Source organism: Condylura cristata, unplaced genomic scaffold (assembly GCF_000260355.1).
Source record: "Condylura cristata isolate star-nosed mole 26May11 unplaced genomic scaffold, ConCri1.0 scaffold00003, whole genome shotgun sequence".
NCBI classification, from domain to species: domain Eukaryota; kingdom Metazoa; phylum Chordata; class Mammalia; order Eulipotyphla; family Talpidae; genus Condylura; species Condylura cristata.
In genome coordinates, this window is record NW_004567104.1 from 9,542,721 (window position 1) to 9,554,703 (window position 11,983).

Genomic DNA, 11,983 nt, shown 5'->3' on the forward strand with positions numbered 1-11,983 from the left:
CCCACTCTGTCTCTGGTGAAGCCTCTTGCCCTCCGCATCTCTGGCCTGTACCCCAGTTCTATATGAATAAATAAATAAATCTTTAAAAAAATAAAAAGCTTCCTTCCCAGATATCAGCAGGAAATATAATTTTAATACATGTTCATTATCAAGATAGGTGCAAAATGCATTTACAACTTTAACTATTATCAATCTTCACCCAAATACAGAGATCTACAATGTAAGAGTGTGTTTAAGAACTTCAATGAGGCCCTTCTTGGAGGCACAGCAGGTTAAAGCACAGTACTGCAAGCTAGCTGCAGCTGCTTCAATGCAGGCTCAATCCTCAGCCCCAGCCCTGGAGGACTAAATCACCCCTACCCCTTACCACCCCTACATCTCTTGCCTATACCCCAGTTCTGTATGCACAAATAAATAAATCTATTTTTTAAAAATTGTTGTATTAACACACATAGAAAGAACTTTAATGAAATAACTGCATGAGTTATGTCTGCGGCAAGGAAAGAGGTGTTCATTAGTTGTCTGTCATTACAAAGAAAATCTATGGAATTTCTCAGTTAGGAAATCATTGAACCAATTGCCAGTAAGGAAATTCTTGATTCCAAAAGTCCATTCCATTTGCCAAGACTCAAAAATAATAATAATAATAATAATACATTTCAGGCTTCAAACAAACATGGGACTGAGAACTTGTGAACATGGGTTCTTTTTTTCAGCTTCTAGGCAAATGTCAGCCCCTCTTGGGCTTTAAACTGAATCCCTACAGACCCACAGAGAAAAACAGGAAATTAACACCAGAAGGACCCATCTTCATGATCACGAGGGTGGGGCTTCTCTGCCCACAGAGTAAACTTGCTAATGAAAGATTGGCAATGCAAGGAGCTGTCCAGGATTATTGTTGGAAATTGCAGACTTTCCCATCTCAACTTTATCCCTTTCTTACAAACAATTCAAGTGCATATAATATTAGAGAGGAATTTTTAATTCCATATTCCTAAAAATGTATGCCTTCCACATTTTCAGACTAAATGCCTTGTGAAAAAGATGCTGTTGCCTTCTATAAACTACGATTTCCTACTCTGCAACTGTTTCAGGCATTCTCAAAGTTATGTGGTTTTGTTCTGTTTTTCCAAAGCAATTTGTATGTCAGTGCTTATTTCTGTACTTACTTCTTTAAGAAGTAAGCTTCTCCCTCCCATTAGGCACCAAGATCTGTGAGGACAATATGACAGTTCCTAATGAGTTTCTTATTCAGTAGGTCAGAGAAGCTAGACCTGAGAGGATCATGAAGTTTCTAAACCAAGGTTCTCACTTTGAGAATCTCACTTATGCAATTAGCTTGAGGACCAGCTCCTAGAAAATGACAATGCACAGGATTACATTTACTGAAAGTCTACCAGCTGCAGAATCCTCTACTACCCACTGGCTAAAGACCGCCTGTCTACGCTCTAAACACTGTCACAATTGCCAACATAGGACAGAGTGCAGGGGAAATGCACAGACACATGTCCAAAACAGCAAGAAATCGTTAGTACAGTCAAAATAAAGACATTTCATTTCTCCAGTGCATTTCTTTATGATGTATCCCACTGTGCAGTTTAATCTATTTTTCTGAGATAGAAATTACAAAATCACAATGCATAGCCTTCTTTCTCATAGTACCCCACTTCATTTCACTTACTAATGGGAGTTTCATCTGAGGCCAGGGTACCAAATGTAGTGAAGGAATTCATTTTAAAGCTTATTTAGGTTGTTTATATTTTTAGTGTCTGCAAGGAACAGGGCCATGATCAACATTCAGTCCCTAAGGATCAGAAATCAATCAGAGGAGTTGTAAAATATAAAATAATCCTAACACCAGGCTAAATAAAAAAAATATACAAAAGCAATCCAACATCCCACAGAATCCCAAACCCTAACTTTCCTCTCACTGCACAGACCTTCAAAACATCCTAGCATTAACTTTCAAATGCATACTTTTCTCACGACCTTGTTCTGGATTTAAGTGCATTTATATCTAGATTATAGTCAAAGAGGGTATTTAATTAGATAATGTTTGCAAGTACTTTGAAGATATAAAGTGCTCTATAAATGCTAAATATTATTATTATTATTTAAATACACTTTGCAATTACTGCTTACAACCTATTCCACCCACCACACTGCTGTAATTTGATTACAGGCAGTTTAAAAAAAAAAATGCCTAGAAGTAGAAATGATGAAACCATGTCCATGTGAAGCTCTCAATTTTACCCCAGGCGTAAGTAATTTACTGGCATTTTAAATGGAGGGCTAGTTAATAAAATCTAGTAAATCAAGGCTACTGGCCTCTGCAAGACTGACGGCCAAAAAATTATGTCAATTTTAATAGTTTCTTACTTATAAACCAGGTGAGAAATAGACTGCGGGTCAAAGCACAGGCCTCTGAACTGCTTTAGCTGCAGTTCTGTCCTTTTTCTCCACTGTAATCTTAAAATATCTATATCCATCGGAAAAAGGTAACTGAAGCTTTAGATTTTAATCATTTTCCGGAAGATCAAGACTGAATATGGACCCAAGTATATCATGGTTTATGATATTTATTTTTTGTGATAAGCCAAAATTCAATGGTTTCCATTTCTTAAAAATTGGAACCCTTTGGCCCTTCCTGGTGGCGCAGCGGGTTAAAGCGCTGCACTGAGAAGCTAAAGCCACTTCCGCATGAGTTCGATTCCCGCCTGCCCCAGAGGAGACCACATGGCGAGGCAGACCTCTCCTGACCTGCCCGCTGCTCCCCTCAGCAGTGTACTTCGTCGATCTGCCTGTTCTGCTCCCCACTCTGTCTCTGGTGAATCCTCTCACCCTTCGCATCTCTGGCCTGTACCCCAGTTCTGTATGTACAAATAAAAAATTTTTAAAAAAAAAAAAAAATTGGAACCCTTTGAACCTGATTCTACAGCTCTTCTCAACAGTCTTCTTGGATGATTTTCCAGACAGAATGACAGATTAAAGTTCTTCTCTATGAAATGCGTAAGGAAATCACTGCTAATCCCAAAGTAATAATTCGTATTTTCTTGTTAGTTGTTAAGGCAAGAAAAAGAACAATTAACAACGTAACAGACCTTGGTTATTTACAAAACAAAATCACAAAGACAAAAAACCCAGGAAATAATTCCTTATCATACAGCTAATCAAAAAGATCTTGTTCTGTTCCCCTCACCAGAGTCTTCAAGGAAATCTGTGAACCCTAGAGAGATAACATATCTGATAATTCCGATGTCACAACAAGGTCAAATTATGACCAGGTAAATCACTATAGCAGTGACTCCCGAGCAAGGCAGTCATCAGTCAGTAGCTCTATGACCTTTGGTAAACTTAACTGATTTTTTTTTAAGCTTGACACATTCTTCTACAACTGAAATGCAATAGCTTGCAAGAAATTGGGAGGTAATTTAACAATGTTACAAATCTTAGAGGCAAACATATAGGTTCATAATAAACTCTAACAAGCTATTCTAAGGAAATGGATGTATAGGAAAACTTAAGGATAAGGATATTCATTGACATATTATTCACAAGAGCTCAAAGTTCAGCAATAACCTAAACATTCACCAATAGGATGTTATGATAACATCACCACAATTAAATATTAAGCAGCTGCTTAAAAAACATATTAGAAATGTGAACACTGACTATTAGAAATGTAAAAATCACATATTAATATATTTAATGATACTAGTTTTGTGGCTAGGATAATTGTTAAGCTGGGGGCTCACTGTACTGTCTGTCTACATTTTAAATAACAGTTTTACTGATGTAATTCATATTCCATAAAATTCATCCTCTTGAAGTGCACAAGTGATTGCAGAGTATCTACAGAGGCAGCAGTCATCACTGCTTGCCAACCTTAGATTTCAGCAGCCACTCCCCACCCATATCCCCTCCTCCCCCACCCCCTGCAGCATCCCTTAAAGTCTCTTCTGTCTCTATGAATTTTGCCTACTGAGAATGTTACATAGAAATGGAATCCTAACATGTGGCCTTGTTTCTGGCTTCATTCACTTAGCAAAACAAAACAAAATCACAAAGAAGAAATATGCTGAAATTAACTCTTTATCACATAGCTCATCCAAAGGACCTTGTTCCCCCATTCTGTAGTGTGTATCAGCACCGCTCTTTACTGCCAGATACTACTGCACTGGACGGCTATGCTACATTTCATTTATTCATTCATCAATCGATGGCCATTTGGGTTGTTTCCATATTGGAGCAATTATAAATAATGGTAGTATAAACATCTGCCTACAAGTTTTTGTATGGATATGTGTTTTAAATTCTCTTGGGTATATAAGATGAGAATTGCTGGGTCACATGTGACTCTATATTTAACACTGAGGAACTAAACTGCCAATCTGTTTTCCATAGTGGCTGCAGCATTTTATATTCCCATCAGCAATGGTGAGTATTTCGATATGCTATCTACTTTTATGTAAGTTTAAAATGACTCATGATATTTTTTTTAATTATGCCATTGGAAAAACATGAATAGCATGCAAAAAGTCTACGTTTTAAAAAGAGGTTGAAATATGTAATATATATAATATTACATTGATTTTCTTATATCTACTTAGTTATAAATAGAAAAGAACTACTAAGATCACAATGTATATGTGATTACTGGAAATAGCAAATTTGGATGATTTGAGAATTCTTTTTGTCTTTCCCCATTTTTCTAAATTTTAAATAATGACCATATTTTGTTTTTATAACAAATACAAGCAAAAGTAGGCTTTAATTAAGTGAACTTAATAGTTCTGCATTTTGTTGCTCCCATTCACTGTCTACATTTTCTGAGTCCTGGAGTCCCAGACTCATACTACCGGAGATTTCTTGTTGTTTTTTTTTTTTTTTTTTTTTTAAAGATTTATTTATTTATGCATACAGAACTGGGGTACAGGCCAGAGGCTCAGGGGCGGTGAGAGGCTTCACCAGAGACAGAGTGGGGAGCAGAACAGGCAGATCGACAAAGTACACTGCTGAGGGGAGCAGCGGGCGGGTCAGGAGAGGTCTGCCACACCATGTGGTCACCTCCGGGGCAGGCGGGAATCGAACTCATGCGGAAGTGGCTTTAGCTTCTCAGTGCAGTGCTTTAACCCGCTGTGCCACCAGGGAGGGCCCCTACCGGAGATTTCTAAAAAACCCAAATATACATATTATCTTCACAAAGCCTGCAGTCTCAGAGTGCACACAATCCCAGATGGGAAGTTTGGAAAATTTCAATAGAAGTATGAGGTCCTTCTAAATGGTTTGTATGTGGAAGGCACAATTTCAAGGAAAAGAGAGTATTTGAATGGTTAATGCTAGGGTATTACACACAGAAAAGAAAAATGAGTTAAGGTAAATGCCCCCTTAAGAGTGTCCTTGGGATAAAGGAACTTTTCCCCTGAAGCAGTTGAGGAATGATTATTTAAACTGCACAGCCCCTCCCAGGTAGCTCAGTGGGTTAAAGCACAGCACTGCAAGGGATCCTCAGCTTCAGCCTGAGTTCTATCTGGCCTGGAGCGATCCACATGGCTAGGCAGACCTTTCCTGACCACCTGCTGCTCCCCTCAGCAGTGTACTTGGTCAATCTGGTGAATCCTCTCACCGCCCCTGCACCTCTGGCCTATACCCCCAGCTCTGTATGTATAAATAAATAAATCTTAAAAAATAAACGAAACTGCAGAGTATGATGCTAAATGACCGTGGTCTTGAGGGCAAGTTGAAGGTGTTCGTTCTGTAGATTGTAAGGAGTCAAGAAAGGCCAGATTGAAGCTTTGCTTCAGGAAGACTAACCACAGACACAACGTATGGAAGAAACTAGTGGTGGAGAGACTGGCAGCCATGTCATGAGCCCCGCCCAGGAAAGAGTAAATCCAGAGGTTGCAGGGCTGGATGGAGGCCAGATACCATCCAGCAGATTATCAAGGAAGGATTTTTAAGGCTTGGGTGATATATCATGTGTTGAGGTGAAATATCATTTGAGACTCAGAAGACACACCCTTGAGATGACGGGGAAACAGCCTGGCATGTGAATATTGTGTAGAGAATCATTTCATTTTTTTCTAGAGGGAAATAAGCTTCCAGCCAGAAAAGAAGAAATTACAAGCGGAATTCATCCAACGTTTTCTATTTAAGTCCTCCCTCTCTCTCCACTAGGAACCTTATATTTATATGTGCAGAATAACATTTCATTCAAAAAATATCACCCAGATTTTCTTGGAATTCTCAGCACACTGCTAGTTCAGGCCCTGTTCTCAGAGACCTACTTCCCCATAGAAATGGGGGAAATGATTTGACATGAAAGTAGCTTTCAAGACATAAGTCTCCCCCAATTCCATCAGAAACACAGACTCAGAGGCCAGTTGTGCTCGGCTGGGCATAGCAGCCATGATTCAATCACAACAGCTTTCAAAGCAAGTGGACTTTAGAAATCACTATCACTGGAGAAGGAACAGTATCAAAAGAAGAAGGGCACAGACAATCAATTCCCCGGCAGAGGGAGAAGAAAGGGCCAACCCGCAGGACTGAAAATTACAAGATTTCAAAAAACCTTAACAGATAAGGGCAATGTGGGAGGAAATGTGATCCATCCATGAAGAACAAGTGTTAGGTATTCTTTCATCACCAAAATATTGCATGACCTCCTAAGTAACTATGCAAGCAACAAACCATGACACATATTCAGCTTTTATACTAAAATTACTCCAGTTAATGCTGACTACTGAAAATACTATACAGTTTCTCTGATGTTAATATAACTACCACTACATCCTATTTATAATGAGACAATGTTGTTTCAGAAAAAAAAAAAAACCTGCTTAATATCCCTAAAAAATAAATGCATCTAATTTAAAAACTGCAATGCTTATCAGCATCCTAAAATACTACTATCTTATCAATTCCTACAAGGTACTAAATAAACTCTCACAAATTTAAGTAAATGTTCTGGGGTAATGAGTTAATGTTTTAAGATGCCTTTAAGCCCCATGAGATCTCTGATTACTAAATTTTAAATTCTAGACTAGTAACATACTGGACTAGTAACATAACATTCCAGATGCTCACTTCCACACACAAATTCTGAAAAGGTACAGACATAATAAATGTGTGTACTGAATGACTAATCCATAAAAAGGGTAAGTATACAAATAAGAAATAGGTTTTGATGAATAATGCTGATACTTGATATTGACTTAGAAATATGCTAATCCTCAAAAAGCTTCTGAGCTGAGCTCACCTCCTATGAAATGAATGCTGATTCTGAGGCAAAGCTCAAGCCCAGGCAGCAGAGAAAAAGAAAGGCATATTGGTTCATAAGAAAGAGAAGGTGTAACAGGGTGGACCCAGGAAAAGGGGAGGTTCCAGGTTCCCTTCCCCACCCGAAGGAGGGTGGAAGAGAAAAATCTGGAGAGACTGAAGAAGAGGGGAGCAGGATGGAAGCCATAAAGGTGACCTGAGGGAGGCACATGGAGCAGAGCTACATGTGAAGAAACTGTCTTGCTTCTTCTTGGTCCTGGACTGGTTGAAACAGATGGGGGTGAGAGACCCAGGGAGAGGTTCACTATGGCAGTGTTAATCTTGATTTTGATTTTGCTCTTTTCCTCCCATACTTGTCTGGCCATATCTAACCCTTTTCTATGGGACCCGGCCAGAAGGTGCTTTAGACTTGTGGAGGGCTTTCAGGCCTTGCTTTGGGCCAATCCCTTTTGGGTGGACTTTTACCCACCCGGGGACGAGTAACTTTGCGTGATTGATTTAGGAACTATGTTCTTTGTCTTTTCTGTATTGCACACTAATTGTATTAAAATTCCTTTCCATTAAAGCTCTTATGTCTTGTCTTGATGTGACGGATGGCCAAACCTATTTAGAGCAGGCAGGTTTGGGGGTTCGGTGGTGCCATCTCCCTCCACTGTAACAAAGGGACTATCCAAAAAAAGAAAAAAAAAGAGGCAGGACTTTCTGATTTTTTTTACTCAGGATCATTTTCTATTAGGTACAATCACTGGGGTCAAATGTTAGTCAAGTCACGTTTCCCATAAATTCTATTCAACCATGGAATATTGTACAGCACATAAAGCACCTTCTGGTTTTCAAAGTATTGTCATAAATGCAGTGCCTGAAAACCAGCATATAAGGAAAACAAGGCGGTCTCATCATTTTCATTTTCAAGTTAATTATGGTTCAATGAATTAGCTGAAGTCACAGAAATAATAAGATGTGGACACAGAACCATGTTAAGTCTACTGCATTCACTTAATATGCATGTGGTCATTTATACCCTAACTGATCGGGATAAAGATGAGCAAGCCCTAGTCTCTGCCCTCAAGGAGCGCAAAGTTTAGTGAGCAGTCAAAAAGAAAGCCCATGCTATTTATAAAACAAAAAGAAAAGTATAGCAGGAGGGGTGTGTGCAGTCTTCAGGATGAGCTCCATTTTTTGACCTATGTTTTGATAAAGAAAAAAGTAGGTAAGCCCAGCAGGGGAATGAGAGAAAGGGGTAGAGACAAGCAGAGGTCATCTAATTCTGTTCAAGTAGAAAAGTGAGTGTGGGACTATTGGCAGAACCTTAAGAGTATGAAGTCAGCAATGGCCTATCTTGGGCCCTAAATACCTTACCCTTTGGGCCAAGCTAAGGACAGCCAAGGTGCTTAATTCACATATATGCTAATCTCCAAAAAGCTTTCTGGGCTGACCTCACCTCATCTGTAATAAAGCATACTGCTGGCAAATTTCATTTCTTTTAATACTGCTATGTCTTGAAGGGAAAATGACTCAAGCCCTGGTTTTAAATGAGTAGATTGTTTTCTGTAGCCTATGTATGTATACACACATTTCCTACACCCACACAGATACTTATAGCCATAATACTCTATGTTTCCACATAGATTGTAGAAAACACACATAAAATTCTATAAACCTCACATGCAAAGACATTTGAATAATGTGTATGTCTAGACTGCCTCCTTAGGACATATTCAGATGGAGATGGGTTTTAGAGAGGTCATGTGCAGGACAACCATCTGTCTAGATGATTCAGTCTGCAGAGGAGGAACTGAAGGATGCGCTGAACAAGATAGATTGCAAAAGTACCTTTAAAACTCCATGGCGTTACCTATCATAAGCTTACCTACATGAAGCAGTTTCTCTATTCTCCACAGACAGTATTTCATGACCCTGGTAAAATTATTCCTCTCTGCCATTTGTTGTGCCAAAGCAATAAAGGTATTATTGGTTTCTGATTCAGCTACAGACCATGTGACTTAGCGAAAGCAGCACTACATGAAGATTCAGGAAACCCAGATCTCTCCCCAAACTGCCTTCCTCAGTAGTTACCCCACCTCCGCCCAGAAAAGGGGCGGTGTACAACAGACTTCACCTCTCTGGACTTCAGCTTCCCCAGCATAGTCAAAAGGAGTAGCTATGTTTTACAAATCTCTTCCACCTCCTAAATCACCCCCCAAGACTTAATTTATCTCTGGATCTCTCAAAATCAAAAATAGTAGTAAGACTAGATTATGATCACCTCTTTTTTAACCAAAGATCTTATTTTATCTTACTTTGAAACAACCATCCAAACCTTGCATAATTTAAATAATGTGTACTATCACTGGTTACTCTGGTTTAAATTATGCACTGTAGCTGTTTGGAGAAAATTTAGACTGGGTCCAGTCTGGGATCACTGACAGAGAACAATAGGCCCCAAAGTGAGAAAGATAAAGGCCTCTCCAGTCAGGATCTCTTTTTAATGCACTAAGCACAGGGTTGACAAAAAGAGCATTGATTGTGTACATTAAGGAAACACTGAAACAGTAAGGGGCTGCTAAGCCTGCAGCAAATTCTCCTAGAAACCACTGACCTTGGCTGCGTTTCAGGGGTCAGGCATTCCCCAGGAGGTTCTCAGCAGGCAAGCTTTCATGAGGGTTTAGGAACAAATGAGCCCTCTCATCAAGATGAACCTCCTCTGCTAATTTGGGAAGACAGGGAGAGATGATCTGTCCTCTGATTTTGGAGATTACTTATGTGGCCTTTGACCCCATTTCCAGCCTGCACACCTCAACCACCATAAGACTGGTGGCAGACCCCAGCCCTGAGGATGCAATTGTTTGTACATCTGCAATTAAGTCCTATAGTCAGCAGTAGCCCAGGCTCCTGGTTTAGAAAGACTTCCTTTTTTCCACCCCTCCTGTAGACAGAAAAACAGAGTCAGAACACTAAGTCTAGGCCACAAAGATCAATTTCAGTGAATTCTGCAAAAATATCTTCTCAAAATACTGACCACCGGAATACAGGTCTAGCGTGTGTGAATTACACCCTAGGTCCACAAGTAAGTCCTAACCGTGGCCGATATGCCTACGAGCTCTCTGCTGTGGGTTTCTCAGAAAATCCACTACAGGAGAAGAAAAAAAAAAAAGCCCACAAGGGATACCTCGGACCAAGCCCAAGACCAACTTAAAATCACATCACAGCGCTTTCCATTAGAAGAGCTACGTGGAGATTCCGCCTAGGGAAATCACAAGCCTGGTCCATTGTTCAGTCTCCTTACCCCCGCCCCCTCCGCCACTCTCCCCAACCCAGAAGTCCCGGCCATCCATCCACCTGATTAACCGGCTGGCAGCAACTCCCAGCGCAGAAAGTAGGGCAAATGCACACACACAGTCGGTAAAGCAGGGAGCCACAGACTTGGTCAAAGCACCCACCCTAATACCAACCCCCACTCCCAGCTGCCCAGGGGACAGCAGACACCGAATGTGGCATTTCTGCACCAGGGAAATAAACTGTACACTGCCATAACGCATAAATGAGCTTCTGCTGCCCAGCTATCCGAAGAGACAGCTTCCAATGGTATTTCTGTTCTTTTACAACCCCTTGACTGCCTTGCAGAAGCCTCACCTCTGGGATGGAAGGATTAAGGAGAAGGAGAGAGGGAAAGAGAGCAACAAGGAGTCTAAAGAAAAAGTTCCACTTTGACAATATATATAGCTCTTAAAATAACCATCGAAAAGAAGGAAATGTCAGAAGTTACTTAAGATTCCGGTAAACCGCCCTGAGATGTAGCATCAGTGTAACAATGTACTGTGAAAGGGACTGTGAACTTCCATGCTTTACCATACTGCTTGCCTATGATGAGAGCAACCATCAATTCAACAACCCCCGCCCCCAGGCCTCAAGTACAAGCATTTGCTTTACTTGGGGGTGGGGTGGGGGAAGGAGAGGTATACCCTCTAGAGAAAAAAACATCCTTAAAATTGGTGGCCAGTCCTTCTCAGAACCCCACTACAGCCCTCACCAACACCACCCTTCACCCCCTTCCGGGCAGTCAGAATCTAATTAAAAGGACAAGAAAGCTCTGTCCTCTTGCCCAAAAGAGTGTGTGGAGATCGGGGATGGAGGTGGAGAGGTGTCGAGGCTGCACTGGGATTCCTGGTATTCTGATCTCAAAACAACAGCAAAATGGATTCTATATCAGTGATGTCTTAGTCAATACAATGAAACGGCGTCTGAGGTAATGCATGTGAAGGTAATGGCAAACCAGTGGGGCTGGGGTAGGGGAGAAGTGCTCTACAATGGATCGCCACAGACACAGGGCACACACATACACATACACACACACACACACTCCCAGGAGTTCCGGTTTCATTGGGGATAAGCGGAGAACACATCCCTTTCACCTGCTTAAGTTCAGCCATAAAAACTGGAATGTCACAGCCACAAAGTCAGAAAGCACAGGCAGGACTGAGTTAAAACCGTATGTAAAGGTGAGTGGCAGACTGGCATTTAAGAGACCGCGGAACGGGGCAAGATGGCAAAAAAGGGGGAAGGGGAGGCAGATGCCAACAAGATCAGCAAAGCAATAGCTGCCCCCTGGAGCAGCAGGTTCGGCTTGATGGGAACTGCCAGGATCATCGTGTCATTTTGCAGGTAGCCGAAAATGTGAGGGACCAGTGCTTTTATTCAAGCTGTT

General features: G+C 40.8%; 1 protein-coding gene across 6 annotated transcripts in view; it reads right to left on the reverse strand.

The window, feature by feature from the left end:
* TNIK (TRAF2 and NCK interacting kinase) overlaps window positions 1-11,983 on the reverse strand; it is a 403,269-nt gene that overhangs the window by 390,425 nt on the left and 861 nt on the right. The window lies entirely within an intron of this gene.